Consider the following 13294-nt stretch of genomic DNA (forward strand, 5'->3'; position numbering starts at 1 on the left):
CTTTCTGAAAGACAGCAAATGGTAGATGGGGAGGGGAGAAAATTCCAGAGAAGGAGGGACCCGGGGGTGAGGAAAGACAGGAGGAACAACTCTGCACAAGGGAAATGGGGGTCACAAAAAGAAAGGAGCTGAAGTGAGACCATGCTGGGCAAACCTCCAGAGTCTAACTGTCTGTCAGTGACAGGGAGGCGGGAAAGAAACAGACACATATACGGTGGAACGGTATCCAGAGACCAACGTGTCTTAGAGATTCATGTGTATAGCAGGCTAGCTTTGAATTTGCTGTCAGGACACTGGATGCATGCTTCTGCCTCAGCCTCCCGTGTGCTGGGGAAAAGGAGGAACCAGAGAGGTGACAGTCGTGAGCAGATGATGCTCTTTCAGAGAATCAGAGTTAGGTTCTAAGTGACCACACCAGGTGAGTCACAACTACCTGTAACTCCAGCTTCAGGGCATTTGACACCCTCTTCTGTCTTTCTCAGGCACCCAATGGCACTTGTGTGTCACACACACACACACACACACACACACACACACATGTATATATTTTTTAAAAATCTTTCAGAAACAAGTAGAGACTTGAGAAATGGTTCAGGCTTTAGGAACATCTCTTGCAGAGGACCTGGGATCAGTTCCCAGCACACAAAAGGAGGCTCCCAACCATCTGTAACTCCACTTTTAGGGGGATGGATCTGACGCCCTCTTCTGTCTCCCTTGAGCACTGCACTTATGTGGTGCACAGATACAGATGCAGGCGAAGCACTCCTATACACACAAAAATAAATCTAAAAAGATAAAATTATTGAAAACTTTTGAGGAGAAAAAGAAAGATAAGTTCCCTAGCAGCCAGATGAGTTGAAACAAAATATCTGGGTGTGTTTGCAGTGTGGGATTAGATACACTGTTTCTAAATTCATACTCACCATCATGGCCTCTAAAGTGATTTCAGGCCTCCTGCTGGCCAGCTCGATTGGCCAACTCATGCCCTGGAAAGTCTGTTTCCCCGCTCAAAGGAGACTTGATAGCAAGCACTTGTTGGGCAACCTCTTTCGCTAATCCGAAACAAATTATTCAACCTCTAGGAGCCATCTTTGCTTGAAGAATGGGGAGAAGATTCCTTCTGCTGCAGATGGCCTAGCAGACTCCAGGATTTCCGAACTGGCAGGCAGCTCTCATGATTTGGTCCTTCTGAGGTCACCTTAAGAAAACTGAGGCTGGCACCAGGCAGGTGTGTTGGCTCATGCCTTTAATCCCAGCACTCAGGAGGCAGAGACAAGCAGATCTCTGTGAGTTTGAGATTAACCTAGTCTACAAATCAAATCCAGGACAACCAGAGCTAGTATACAGAGAAACTCTGCCTCAAAAAACAAACGAACAAACAATGAAAGGGAGGAAAAAAGGAAAGGAAAACCAGGTCTCACAAAAGAAAAGTTAAGGGTTTAAGGAAAACGCTTTGGCCACAGGTCACTAAGTTTTGTACAAACTTTCTTCATGCTATCCCCCCTAAAGAAGGCATCCTTACGATTTTGTGACTGAAGTGAAGGAGGCTGAGACCTATAATCTGCCCAGGTCAAACATCTGTAGATAACCAGGATACCACTCAACCTAAGACTGCCTGACTCCAGCCCTCATGGTCCTAACTTTGCCTCTGTCTTCCAGTCAGGCCTGCAGGTACCACTTGGGCTTTTTCTGCACTTGCCTTGCATGCTGGGATAGGAGGAGGCACAGTGATTCCCTCGGGGAACTTAGAGCTCCTGTAGGAACCCTTCAAACTCTGACACTGATAGAAAGGACTCTGAACTGGCTCCTGTGACTAAGACATTGTCTGTTCTGTTGCCTTCTTTCAAGAGGTCTGTTTTCTCCCCTGAATTGCCTCAATTAGGACAAGATGGGGTCTTCTGACTCCCTTGGGCTTCCCACTGTGACTCACAAGTCCCACAGTCCCACAGGGGACTGACTGGGCCCAAGTTAGAGGGGTAAACTGAAACGAAAGAAAAACAAAAGTCATTTTCCCAGCATGCCCTGGGGGAGTGAGGAAGGGGCTGTTGTCACAAGGCAAGGGGGCAGAGTTCTGTAACAGCCCACACCTCCTCCACAGAAATACCTTGTCTTTCCTATTCAGTTTCCCATTGCTATTTCACCCTTAGCCTCTGTTGTAGACAGGATAGGAAGGGAAAGGTGGAGCAGGGTCACCAGACCAGCAGTCGTCTGGACACCATGATGCCCACCCAGCTACTTCTCCTCAAAAGGTAATACAAAGACCCTCAGGTTAAAGAGCTCCAGCGTGACGCCCTGTCCAAGACAAACTGCTGTATCCCTAGTTCCCTGTGTAAACTTATACATGGTGAGTGCCCTCCTCTCTAAACCAGAGCTACTGAAGTATCTTCCCCATGGGACAATCAAAAAGATTCAAAGTCAGCATACCTCACCCTCATTCGAGGCGACATTCATTCATTAGTTATCATCAAATCCTTGACTTTTACTGTTTGTTTTTGGATTAAAAAAGACATTTTAAAAATAAAAATAATTTATTTTATATGTGTGAAGTCAGAAGAACACTTTCAAGATGTGGGTCCCAGGGTCCAACTTGGGGAAGTCATCGGAGGTGTCTCTACCCACTGAGCAATCTGGCCAGCACTTTTTCCGGATTTTTGAAACAGGGTCTCTTGTAGCCCCAGCTGGCCTGGAACCCCATCTGTAGGTGAGGACCTTGAACTGCTGAACCTTCTGCCCTTACCACCCAAGAGCTGGCCACTACACCTACTGTCATTTGAGTCTCATTTCTACTAGAAAGGTCCCTGTGAAGTCCAAATATAAATGAGCTGGGCTGTGGGTGTGGCTAAGTGGGAGAGCATGCGTTTAGCATTTATGAGGCCCGGTTTCCTCTCTAACAGCACAAATATCTAAACAATGGCATAGCAGCCCTCTTCAACCTAACACCTTGCAAAACTTTAGCGGGGTCTCTGTGTATCTGCTGTGTCTGTCCACTTGGGCAAACAGATGCTTCAGACCTGGGTTGCTACTACCACCCTTCAACTCCTGGCTGCCTCGCCCAAAGGGGCAAAATAGGTGAGCGGAAACCGCTTAAGCTAACTGTAATCTCAAAGGCCCATGGTGTTTGTTTGTTTGTCTGTTTTGTAAGTTTTCTCCAAAATGTGTTTTCCCCACTTAACCAGTTCATCCTCCATGGGGTCTGCCTGCCCTTGGTCACCTGTCTCAAGGTAGCCCGAAACCAAGGGTTACTGCCTTCCTGTGCTCAACCCATAGCAGGGGTCTGGGTACCTGGCTTCGCTGGGGCGAGTGGGCCAAACACGGAGGGTCCCTGAGGCGCCCTTCACCTTCACGCACCCACAAAGGGAAGATGTTTGGGGTAGAGAGTGGGAGGATTTTTTTTTTCAGCTCTTCACCAGTCTGAGCCTGGCTCCTGTTACCCAACTTAGCCCTCCCCCTCGGAACGTGGGCCTTTCCGTGCCCGGACTTCCCCCTCCCAACCCAAACACACACCAGCGTCCCCAACCCCAACCTCCCATCCTCCCAGTCCCCTTGGGCACAAGTGGTATTCAGGGACGCGAGTTTTGTTTACAATCTAATTTGTTCAGATAATTGCCTCGATTTTGCTCTGTGCTTGGCCCGCGTGGATCCAGCCTGAAGCCCCTTCTCCATTGGTTCTCACAGCACTTTATAGGAAATTCCCCTTTGCAGACCGAGGCGGCAGCGCGTGCGCGCCGGGTTGGGGGAAAGACTGTTCACAAAGCCCAGAAAGAGCCTCCCCAGCCCCAGCCCCCACACAGTGGGGAGTCAGAGGGAGGCGCGGCAGGGCCCGCGCTGGACGTCGGCTTCGGACTCGGGGGGCCCCCTGACCACTCCCCGCGCCAGGCGCAGCCCGCCCGAAACCAGTGAACCGTGTGCCAGCAGGACTTGGCCGTACCTCCAGGCTCTTGGAAAAGGCCAGAGTTAATAAAGCGTCCCATCGGATGGGTCCCCAGTCCACCGAGAACCTCTACGGCCTATCGACTCTGGCAGATCTGTAGCCCCACGTCCCCATTTTTTCCTTCCCCAAAGTTTGGTCCACGTGGTCCTCTTCGGCTTGCCGCTGGCCGTCTCGCAGGGGGGAAAAGTGGCTGCACCTGCTTTAGGCGAATTATGGTAGCACTAGAAGTTAGTCTCCCCTCCCTCCGCCGCTCGCTGGTTCGCTCCCTCCTCCCCGTCGCTCGGCGCGCTCCCTCCTTCCCTCCACCCCTCCGGTCCCCCGCCCGGTGCGCCCCGCCCGCGCGCCGATCGCTCGCAGCCACTCGCAGCCGGGGCTCAGTCGCAGCCCCTCGGAGTCCGGAGCCGGTCGCCCCTGCGGACCGGACAGTGCCACCGGCTGCCGGGACGGAGCCCCCCAGCACGCGATCAGGGCGCGGCGCAGGCGGCCGCGGCGCGGCGGGGAGGAGCCCGGGCCGGAACCAGGGCTGGGCCGGGGGCGGGGACGCCGGGGTCCCGGAGCCCCGGAGCCGGAGCGAGCTCAGGAGCGTCGCCGGAGCCGGGGGAAGGGCGATCGGAAGCCGGAGAGAGCTAAGCCATCCTACAAAGTGCGATGCCCCCAAGGGGCTGAGGCGCGCGGCGATCGGCGCTAGAAAGATCGCTTCGGAGCGGCGCGGCGCGCAGGGGCAGCCCCGGCGAGTGGCGGCGGGCCCGGGCTGCGACCCGAGCGAGCCCCATGCCCCGTGCTGGCTGACGGGCCGGAGCCCGCACTGAGCGGCCGGGCCGGACAGGTAGGTGGCCGATTCAGGGACCCCAGGGACCCGGATGGGGGCTGGGCCAGCGACTCGTCCAACTCCCCAGCTCGCTCACTCTCTCGCCTGTTCCCTGGCTCACTTTGTGTTTGCAAACTGCCCGCCCGAGGCGCGTCGGGCGCCGGGAGGAGCCCGGCCCGGGGCCGGAGCACTTTGTTCCAGCTGGGCCGGCCGCGGCGCACTGACCCTGGTGAGTTGCGAGACCCTGCCCCCGGCCCGGGCCCCTAGCGGATCGGAGCTGTCTGGGGAACAGGTGGGGGCTGCGGAGCCGGGCTGGGGGGCAGCGGGAAGCCGGCCGGGAGTGGGGGACAGCTTGGAGAGGCCACTGAGGCCCGCCCTGCCCCAAGAATCTGGGCTCCGCCCCCTCCTGGCCTCGCTGCTGGGAATGGGGTGTTAGGGGGCGCGACCCCCCCTCCCGGAGTGAGACAAAGAATACTTCCCGGCCCGGACTTTCCTGAGCCGGGAAGGGAAGTGGTGAACTGGGATCCCCCCCAAGTCCAGTCTGCCCGGGACTCCCCAGGACAAACAGAAAGACGAGTGTGTGTGTGTTGGGGGGGTGGGAAACAATCTCAAACACCTCGTCGCCTTGGTTTGCGGAGGTCACACTTCGGAAGTGCCGAGACTAGTCAACCCCCTTTCCTCGCATCCCTTAATCAGATCTGAGATAAAGCGGAAAACTTCTTGGGGACTTGTGAGAGACTGGTAATGGCCCCTGTGATTTTTTTTTTTTTTTTTTTTTTTTTTTTTGTGCGCCGGAGCTGGTCTGTGGGGGACTGATCTAGTGGATACCCTCCTCATTCGGACACAGCTCCTGCGGGAATAAGGGAATAAGGTAACAGAGAGTGGGCCCAAGGCCAACAGAGATGAGGCTGCCGGAGTGACCAATCTGGACTCCATTCCCCGAGACCGAGGACTCTAGTGCCTCGCTAGACGTCTGTCTCTCCAGCACCCCTCTGGCCCGCGGCCATCCTCCGCGGCGCTCAAACCTTGCACTTTGCTTCTCCGTAAAACTTCTACTTCTTGGGCTTCACCGGAGCAGAACCCGGTGGCGCCCGGTGGTGAGGTGTCCTAAGAAACCTGGGGCCGAGGCCACCTGTGTGAAGGAACGTGTGATTTCGTGGGACGCGGATTCGAGGCTCTAACCATCACGGATTACCCCCCCCACACACACACACACACACTCCCCAATACTGAAGCGACCTCGTGAACGCTCTGATATTGCATCCGGCGACTCTAGGTTGGGAGGGCGGGATATTAGCGGGGATCCTTTCTCTCAGACAGTGACCCTATTTTTTGCACCCTGAGCCTCTTGCGCCAACACTGCCCCGTGGGTTTCCACGTTCCCTTGTTTCGCACCTGAGATCTCAGCTATCTGGAGATCAGCGCTTGTGGCGTGCCCCCTTGCACCGGTCTCCTTACCCGGAGGACCGCGGCGCTCTGATTCGACCTGGGTAGATTTGGGGGCCGGGAGGAACAAACCTGAGTCCGGAGCCATCCGTTTGGCGGTTCCGGAGCAATCCCAGAATTTTGGCTAATGCGGGATTTTTACCTCGAACTTAAAGCGTCGTTGCCCGAGTTGGAGAGCACCCGCCTAGACTGGCAACCGACGGCGTTGGGTCTGTAATTCAGGGTCGGGAGAGAGAACGCAGTTTCAGCGACAGTCGCTGTGGTTTGCTCGAGTGTCCCACGAATAAAGGAAAGAGTGGTCCTCGCTGTTCCACCGCTACCTGGAGAAGCTTAACCTTCCACCATCCCCTTCCCATCCCCACCCACGTGAACCTCAGTGGGTTGGCCCCTTGGCCTAGGTACCCTGCGGCACCGGCATTTTAAGTCCCTGGTTGATTTCTACAGAGAAGCCAGGAGGAGCCTCCTGAAGGGGAGCGGTCGGCCTCAGACGACCTCTGCCCGCCCCCGCGGAAAACCGCTGTGGGGAAGTCTGCAAGCTTTTCTTCTTTCTTTCTTTCTTTCTTTCTTTCTTTCTTTCTTTCTTTCTTTGCTTCTTTCTTTCTTTCATTTCCTTTCTTTTTCTTTTTCTTTCTTTTTCTCTCTCTCCTTAAACTTAAGAAACTTCTCCCTTGCTGGCTCTGAGGTGCCCTGAGAACAGAGAGTGTGAAGACTGCAGTGGACCACCAGTCTAGGCTGTTGGGCAAGGTGGCCTGGAGTATCGGGGATGTTGTGCCCCCCACTCCCCACTTGCTGCAGATCCTGTGATATCCGAATCTCAGCTTGTGGAGATCCTTAAGTGCCTCACTGGTTTCTTGTCCTTCCTGTTGTGTTGTTTTATTTGTTTTCTGGGCCTGGAGGGGAGACTTGAGACAGTGTCTCTTATGTTGCCTAGGCTGGCCTCACACCCAGTGTGCTTCTTTCCAAGTAGCCTCTGGGATGCTGGGATTACAGGTGTGCCACACACACCCCACCAAGGCGCCTACTTCATTTTATCCTAGTTCAACCTTGGCAATGAGACGGAGGAGACCGTGGCTACAGTCTCTTCTGGCGCTAAGGCTGGGCCCCTGGAAGGGGATTGGAACTGAGGAACCTCTGAACATAGGGGAGCCTGACTGGTCAGGCTAAACTTGCTGGAGAACCTGCTCTCTTTCCTTCCTAGATTACCCACCCCTTTCCTCTACCTTTGGATAGAAACTTCCTTTCTGTCTGTCTGGCAGGCCGTTCCCTTTTGGCCAGGAATGTGTATATCCTGCTGGGCCCTGGCTCCAAACACACCTTTTCTTAGCAGGGCAGGGCCCCCAGAGGAGTGGAAGACGGTGGCTTTCTTTGATCTGGTGATCTGGACTCAGTGTTTGCTGAGTCCCTACCCTGTCTAGGCAGATCCCAGGCTGGGTACTAGGGTCCCCTTGTGCTGCCATCAGAATCCTGGAAGAGAAAAAGATATGATTGGGGGGTGGTGGCATGGAAGGGGTTTGGTTTCAGAGGACTGGAAGGACTCAGAAGGACTGAGGCAACGAAAGGGCATCTCCCCCTGAAGCCATCCTTTCTGCTCTGCATTTTAACCCTTTACTGCCCGTGGTACTTTTTGGAAGGTCTCCTTTCCGAACACAATATGCTCCAGCCTGAGCCTTTATTCTTATTCCCTAAACAACACAAAATACTTCCTTCCATTCACGGGGCTTCTCGGTTTCTCTGCCCCCCATCCGCCCTCTCAGCTGCTCTCAGCCTCCCCAGGCCCAAGGCAGCCATGGGCCCATCTTTTTTTGGTCAGGCTTCTGTGCCTCCATTGGCCAAAATAGCTTCCTCTGAGGTGGTTCCAGAGCCCTAGAACCCAAGGCACAGAACTCATGCGTCCCTAGGGCCATCCGTGTGTCAGAGTGAAAAGGGCTTTGGAACTTGGCACTAGAGATAGGGCTCTAGGGAACTTCATTGAGCTGCTGGAACCTCTATTTTCTTAGCTTATAAGTAGGTCAGCGGTGCCTGGAGTAAAAGCAGCTTTAGAGTTGAAGCAGAGGTAAAGTGTCTGGCCAGCCTAGTGCCGTCACCGATGGTCCTTGATACATTTTCTTTCTTTTTAAAATTAGTTTGCCAGCACTGCCAGGCCACTTGTTGGGCCGAATGCTGGAAACGTTGGAGTATAAAACCTTCATTTTACAGGCTGGGAAATGGAGTTAGAGAGAGGTGGCAACATCTGTGAAGTTTTCTCCTGCACCGGCACAGAGCTGGGACTAAATTGCCCGGCTCCAGAGAAACCAGAGGCTGGAGCCTCTGCTGTGGGTAAGGGAGAAGGGTGGGAATCGAGGGGCTGGCCACTCCTTTCTGCAGTCTTCTCTCTCCCTGGTGTGTCTGGGCTGTATTTCCTGCTTGCTTTTAGTAAGGGTCTGCACTCCCTACATCCACCTACCCTGGCTTGTGCCTTAGGCCTTCTTAAGTCTCTAATAGAAGCAGATTTTGGAGATAGACTTCTCCAGAAAGCTGAAAAGGAAAAAATTACTGGACCTGGTGTCTTTTCTTTTCAAGAGGGAGATTCCTAGTGTTTGGGAGTAGATGCTCCTGTTCTCGTAGAAAACTGTCAGGCTGGGAGTCTCAGATTTAGGAACTACCACTGAAGGGTTGGGGATTTAGCTCAGTGGTAGAGCACTTGCCTAGGAAGCGCAAGGCCCTGGGTTCGGTCCCCAGGAACCAAAAAAAAAAAAAAAAAAAAAAAAGGAACTACCACTGAATGGTCATCTCAAAGAGGCAAGAACCTTTCTTGCTAGGAACCTGAACTTGTTGGCTGTCCTTCCCGTCCTCTGTGGAAATGAAAACACCTTTGCTTGCTCCTGGGGGAACCCTGCTTCCATGGCCTCTGACTCTGTGCTTACTCAGAGGGATTGGGGGACGCTGATGGGCTGGAAAAGGAGCACTCTACACAAAAGGTCTTCTGCATAGAACCACAGGACCGCAAGTCATTCAGTCTTCCTTGTTGGGTGGCCCTCCTTGGTTCCAGGACAGATGGACACACACACACACACACACACACACACACACACACACACACACACACACGTATCCACTTACCTGCAGTAAATCTATGAATTACCCGCCCCCTACCCCCAGCCCTATTAGGCCTGTGTCTTCATCCCCAGAGGTCACCTCATCACCTGAGTTCCTTCTTTACCACTGCCTCAGCCTCAGGATAGCTGGGCTGCATGTGTGATGCCAGATAGCAGTGAGGGGGATTTGCTCCCACCGTGGTTGGTTCTGACGGATCTGACCCCAAGCACTACTGTGAAAATAAATGTGCAGGGAAGTCCATGGTGGGTTTCCACATAATAGTAGGCCAGTGTGCAGAAAAACTGAAGTAGGGAGTGGGGCAAAAGAAACCCAAATTTATCTGTCTGTCTATCTATCTATCTATCTATCTATCTATCTATCTATCTATCTATCATGATGTGGAGCATGGCACGTCTCAGAATTCTGAGAGGCAGCAGGCAGAGAGGGAGAAGTGATGGCTGCCCGGCTTGGACAGGACTCCAGAAATACAGATAGACTTTGCAGCATGTCCGGTCTCTGAACCCATCCATCCTGTGTGCTACAGACACACTGGAAAGACCCAGAGAAGAGAGGAAATGAGAGGGGCTCTCTTGCAACTCAGAAAACCCAAAATTGAGCAAGTAGGGGAATGTGGATCATGGAGATGAATTGCTAGGGACAAGAGAGGCCAGCTGGGGTTCTGACGGGGTGCATGTATGGGGGTAGAGTTCTTGCCTTACTCCTATCCCACCCCAGCGTGAGGGGCTAAGTGGAGGGGTGGGCAGGTAAGGAAGCTTCGTTCTGCTTTTTTCAACCCTGCTCAAATGGAGCTGGTTCCTGGGATACAGTTCTAGCTGGTCTGCATTTCTGGGAGTTCGTACTTCTGGTAGACCTTAGCCTAAAGAAGTCACTCCCAAGAGAGTGACTTTCTCCTTTTCTGCAGGAATTCCCTGAGTGAGGAAAGGAAAAGGCCCTGCCATGGAGAGTTTAAGGGGAATAATGAAACATCAAGATATACCCAGGGTCCACTGAAGGGCAGCTGCTGGAAATGCTGGGGGCGAGGGGAGCCAGGGGCTAATGGCACTCAGGGGCAGTAGGCTGTGTTCAGGGTCTTATCTTTGGTCCCCTGGGACAGTCTCTCCTGCTTTACTCCAGAGACCACAGCTACCTGCCCTTCCCAATTGGAATACAATGGAGGTTCTGAATGCCTTCCGCAGACCCCACCCCATCTTCTCCCATCCCCAAGAGCATCAAGCATCCTTGCCCCTTGATGGGAGGTCACATATAACTAAGACCTACCTGGGCCTAGGGACGGAACTGTGCATTGTGGGTGCTCAGACTTTACCACGTACACTTTGCTCTGGAGCGCCGCTCAGCGCCATGCTCCGAGTGCTGAAGGGTGATTTTGTGGCTCCTTCAGGTACTCCCCGGAGGGTCCCGCAAGGCATTGTTACAGAGTTTCTAACTCACAGCCTGGACTTTGGCCTGCTGTTCTCTGCCGATATCAGGTTTCCTACTGTGCAGTTGGTGATCGGACAGCCTCCTGTCTCTGGCCTAACCTTCTTAAGGATGTGCACAATGTTTGTCCCAACCGTGTATCCCTGGCCTACTGCCCTTGAAGGGACTTCCTGAAGGGGGCGCTGTGGAGTTCAGGGCAAGAAACCCTGTGACTCTTGAAAGCCTCCTTTTTGCCAGTTAGGCAGAGCCTGACTCAAAGGAGTTCTGTCCGCCTCCTCCTGCCTGATCCCCATCGACGAGATTTCCCTTCATCAGAATCTCACATCCTCCAGAAATTAATTTGATGTCTCTTGTTATCAATTAATTGAATCTCGTTGGGAGAGAGAGCTCCAAGAGGCAGGCTGCAGCTTGGCCCTTATGTGTTTCTGTCCCCCCACCCCCAACACCCACCACTTAACAGGTCAGCCTAACCCTCCCTCCCCCAAACTCTTTCTTTCTGCTCTTAATTTCATATATATATATATATATATATATATATATATATATATATATATATATTTTAAATGAAAGCGCTGCTGTGAGCCTCTCAGCCAGGTTTGACTTGAACGGCTCCCTCCGGCGGGGTCCTAGTTGGACCCACCTTTACAGACAGTCTTTCTCTCTCTTTGGTTTCTCCTTAAACAAACAAAGTCTCACCCTTCCGGGTTTGTCTCTGACCCTGATCCTGAGTGCTCCACGGGCTAGAACTTGGGAGGGGTTGGGACAGCTACATCCTAGTTAGGGAAAGAGACACTTTAAAAAAAAAAACATTTTGTGTGTGTACACATGATCATGTGCCATGGCAAACATGTAGAAGTCCAAGGACAACTTTCGGGAGTCAGTTCTCTCCTACGACACGGGTTCTGGGACTCAAAACTCAGGTTGTTAGGCTTGGTGACATCCTTTACCTGCCGAGCCACCTCACTAACCCATCCTCCCGCCATCTTGTTCCAGCCCCTTTAGGAGTCATTTAGAGGTTGTTGCCCTTAGTAGGGCAAAAGGCACCGGTATGGACCCCCTCCCCCAGCTTCCTAATAGCCAGGGTAACCATTGGCAGGAACCAGATCTCAACTTCATTCAGAAACATGTGGAATGACTGGATCCATCCCTTGAATGAAAGATGGTGGAGGGAAGGCTCCATAAGATGCTCCCCGTTCTCGAACTTACAAGGAAAGACGTGCTTTTCGGGAGTTCTCAACCGGACACCCTGCACATGAGATATTTACCTTACTGTTCACAGCAGTAGCAAAATCACAGTCACGAAGTAGGAAGAAAATGATGTTACAGTTGGGATTGCCACAGCACGAGGCGCTGTATGGTGCGGGTCGCCACAACATGGGTTTGCAGCTTCGGGAAGGTTGAGAAGCTCTGCTTTCCAGGTTCATCCTGATCTGCCCCACATCCTGGAATGACCCCCAAGGTGTGGTTATTATTGTCATGACAGCTCAAGGACCCAGGTCCAGAGAGGTGCTCTGACGTAGCTGGAATCTCCCGTCCCCTGGGACGCATCTCTTGAAATGCTTCATTATTGCAGGGGGAGGGGGGTATCACCTGGTGACCCCTGGCGACTTCCGTGGATTCCCACATAATCCAACCCATTGTAAGTGTCACATGAAATATTCCCCGCTTGGGCTTCCTTGGGACAATCACAACCTGCCTTTCTGTGCAGGGAGGACATGTTGAAATTGAGTGACAGATGCTTCTCCCCTGGCCTCTTCAGAAGCCATCATAGCTACTGGGGGCATATCACTTAGCATCTTTTTTTTCTTTTTCTTTTATGTGTATGGGTGTTTTGCCTGCATATATGTCTGTATACCACATGTGTGCCTGGCTCCAACAGGATCCCTTGAAAGAGAGGCCATTGCTCTTAACCACTAAGCCATCTCTCCAACCTGGACCCCACCCCCACCCCCCTCCTTCCCTCTCTCTCCTTCCCTCCCTCCCCCTCTCTCTTTCCTTTATTCCTTCCTTTCTTTTTTTAAAAGATTTTATTTATTTTATGTATGTGAGTATACTGTCACTGTCTTCAGACACACCAGAAAAGGGCATTGGATCCCATTACAGATGGTTGTGAGCCACCATGTGGTTGCTGGGAATTGAACTCAGGACCTCTGGGAGAGCAGTAAGAGCTCTTAACCACTGAGCCATCTCTCCAGCCCCTTTTCCTTCCTTTCTTTTTCCTTCCTTTCTTTTTTTTTTTTTTTTTTTTCCAAAACAGGCTCTTTCTGTGTATCTGGGGCTGGCCTTTTTTTATAAATTTATTTTTTTTAAGATTTTATTTTATTGTACGTGAGTACACTGTAGCTGTCTTCAGACACACCAGAAGAGGGCATCGGATCTCATTACAGATGGTTGTGAGCCACCGTGTGGTTGCTGGGATTTGAACTCAGGACCTCAGGAAGAGCAGTCAGTGCTCTTAACCGCTGAGCCATCTCTCCAGCCCCCGGGGCTGGTCTTTAAGTTCATATATATTCTGTCTCTGCCTCCCAATCCCAATTCTGAGATTCTAGAAATTAAAGCTGGCTAGCATCTTCCACATGGATGTAATTAGCTGCTCT

At 52.5% G+C, this 13294-nt stretch overlaps 1 protein-coding gene across 6 annotated transcripts in view; it reads left to right on the forward strand.

The window, feature by feature from the left end:
- Positions 1-4307: 4307 nt before the first annotated feature.
- Foxp4 (forkhead box P4) overlaps positions 4308-13294 on the forward strand; it is a 56651-nt gene continuing 47664 nt past the window's right edge. For 5 of the 6 annotated variants that reach the window (XM_087566586.1, XM_087566588.1, XM_087566587.1 and 2 more), the window contains exon 1: positions 4308-4757. The gene's annotated coding sequence lies outside the window, so the exon portion shown is untranslated. 6 annotated transcript variants of the gene reach the window in all.

Source organism: Rattus norvegicus, chromosome 9 (assembly GCF_021556685.1).
Source record: "Rattus norvegicus strain SHRSP/BbbUtx chromosome 9, alternate assembly SHRSP_T2T, whole genome shotgun sequence".
Taxonomy (NCBI): domain Eukaryota; kingdom Metazoa; phylum Chordata; class Mammalia; order Rodentia; family Muridae; genus Rattus; species Rattus norvegicus.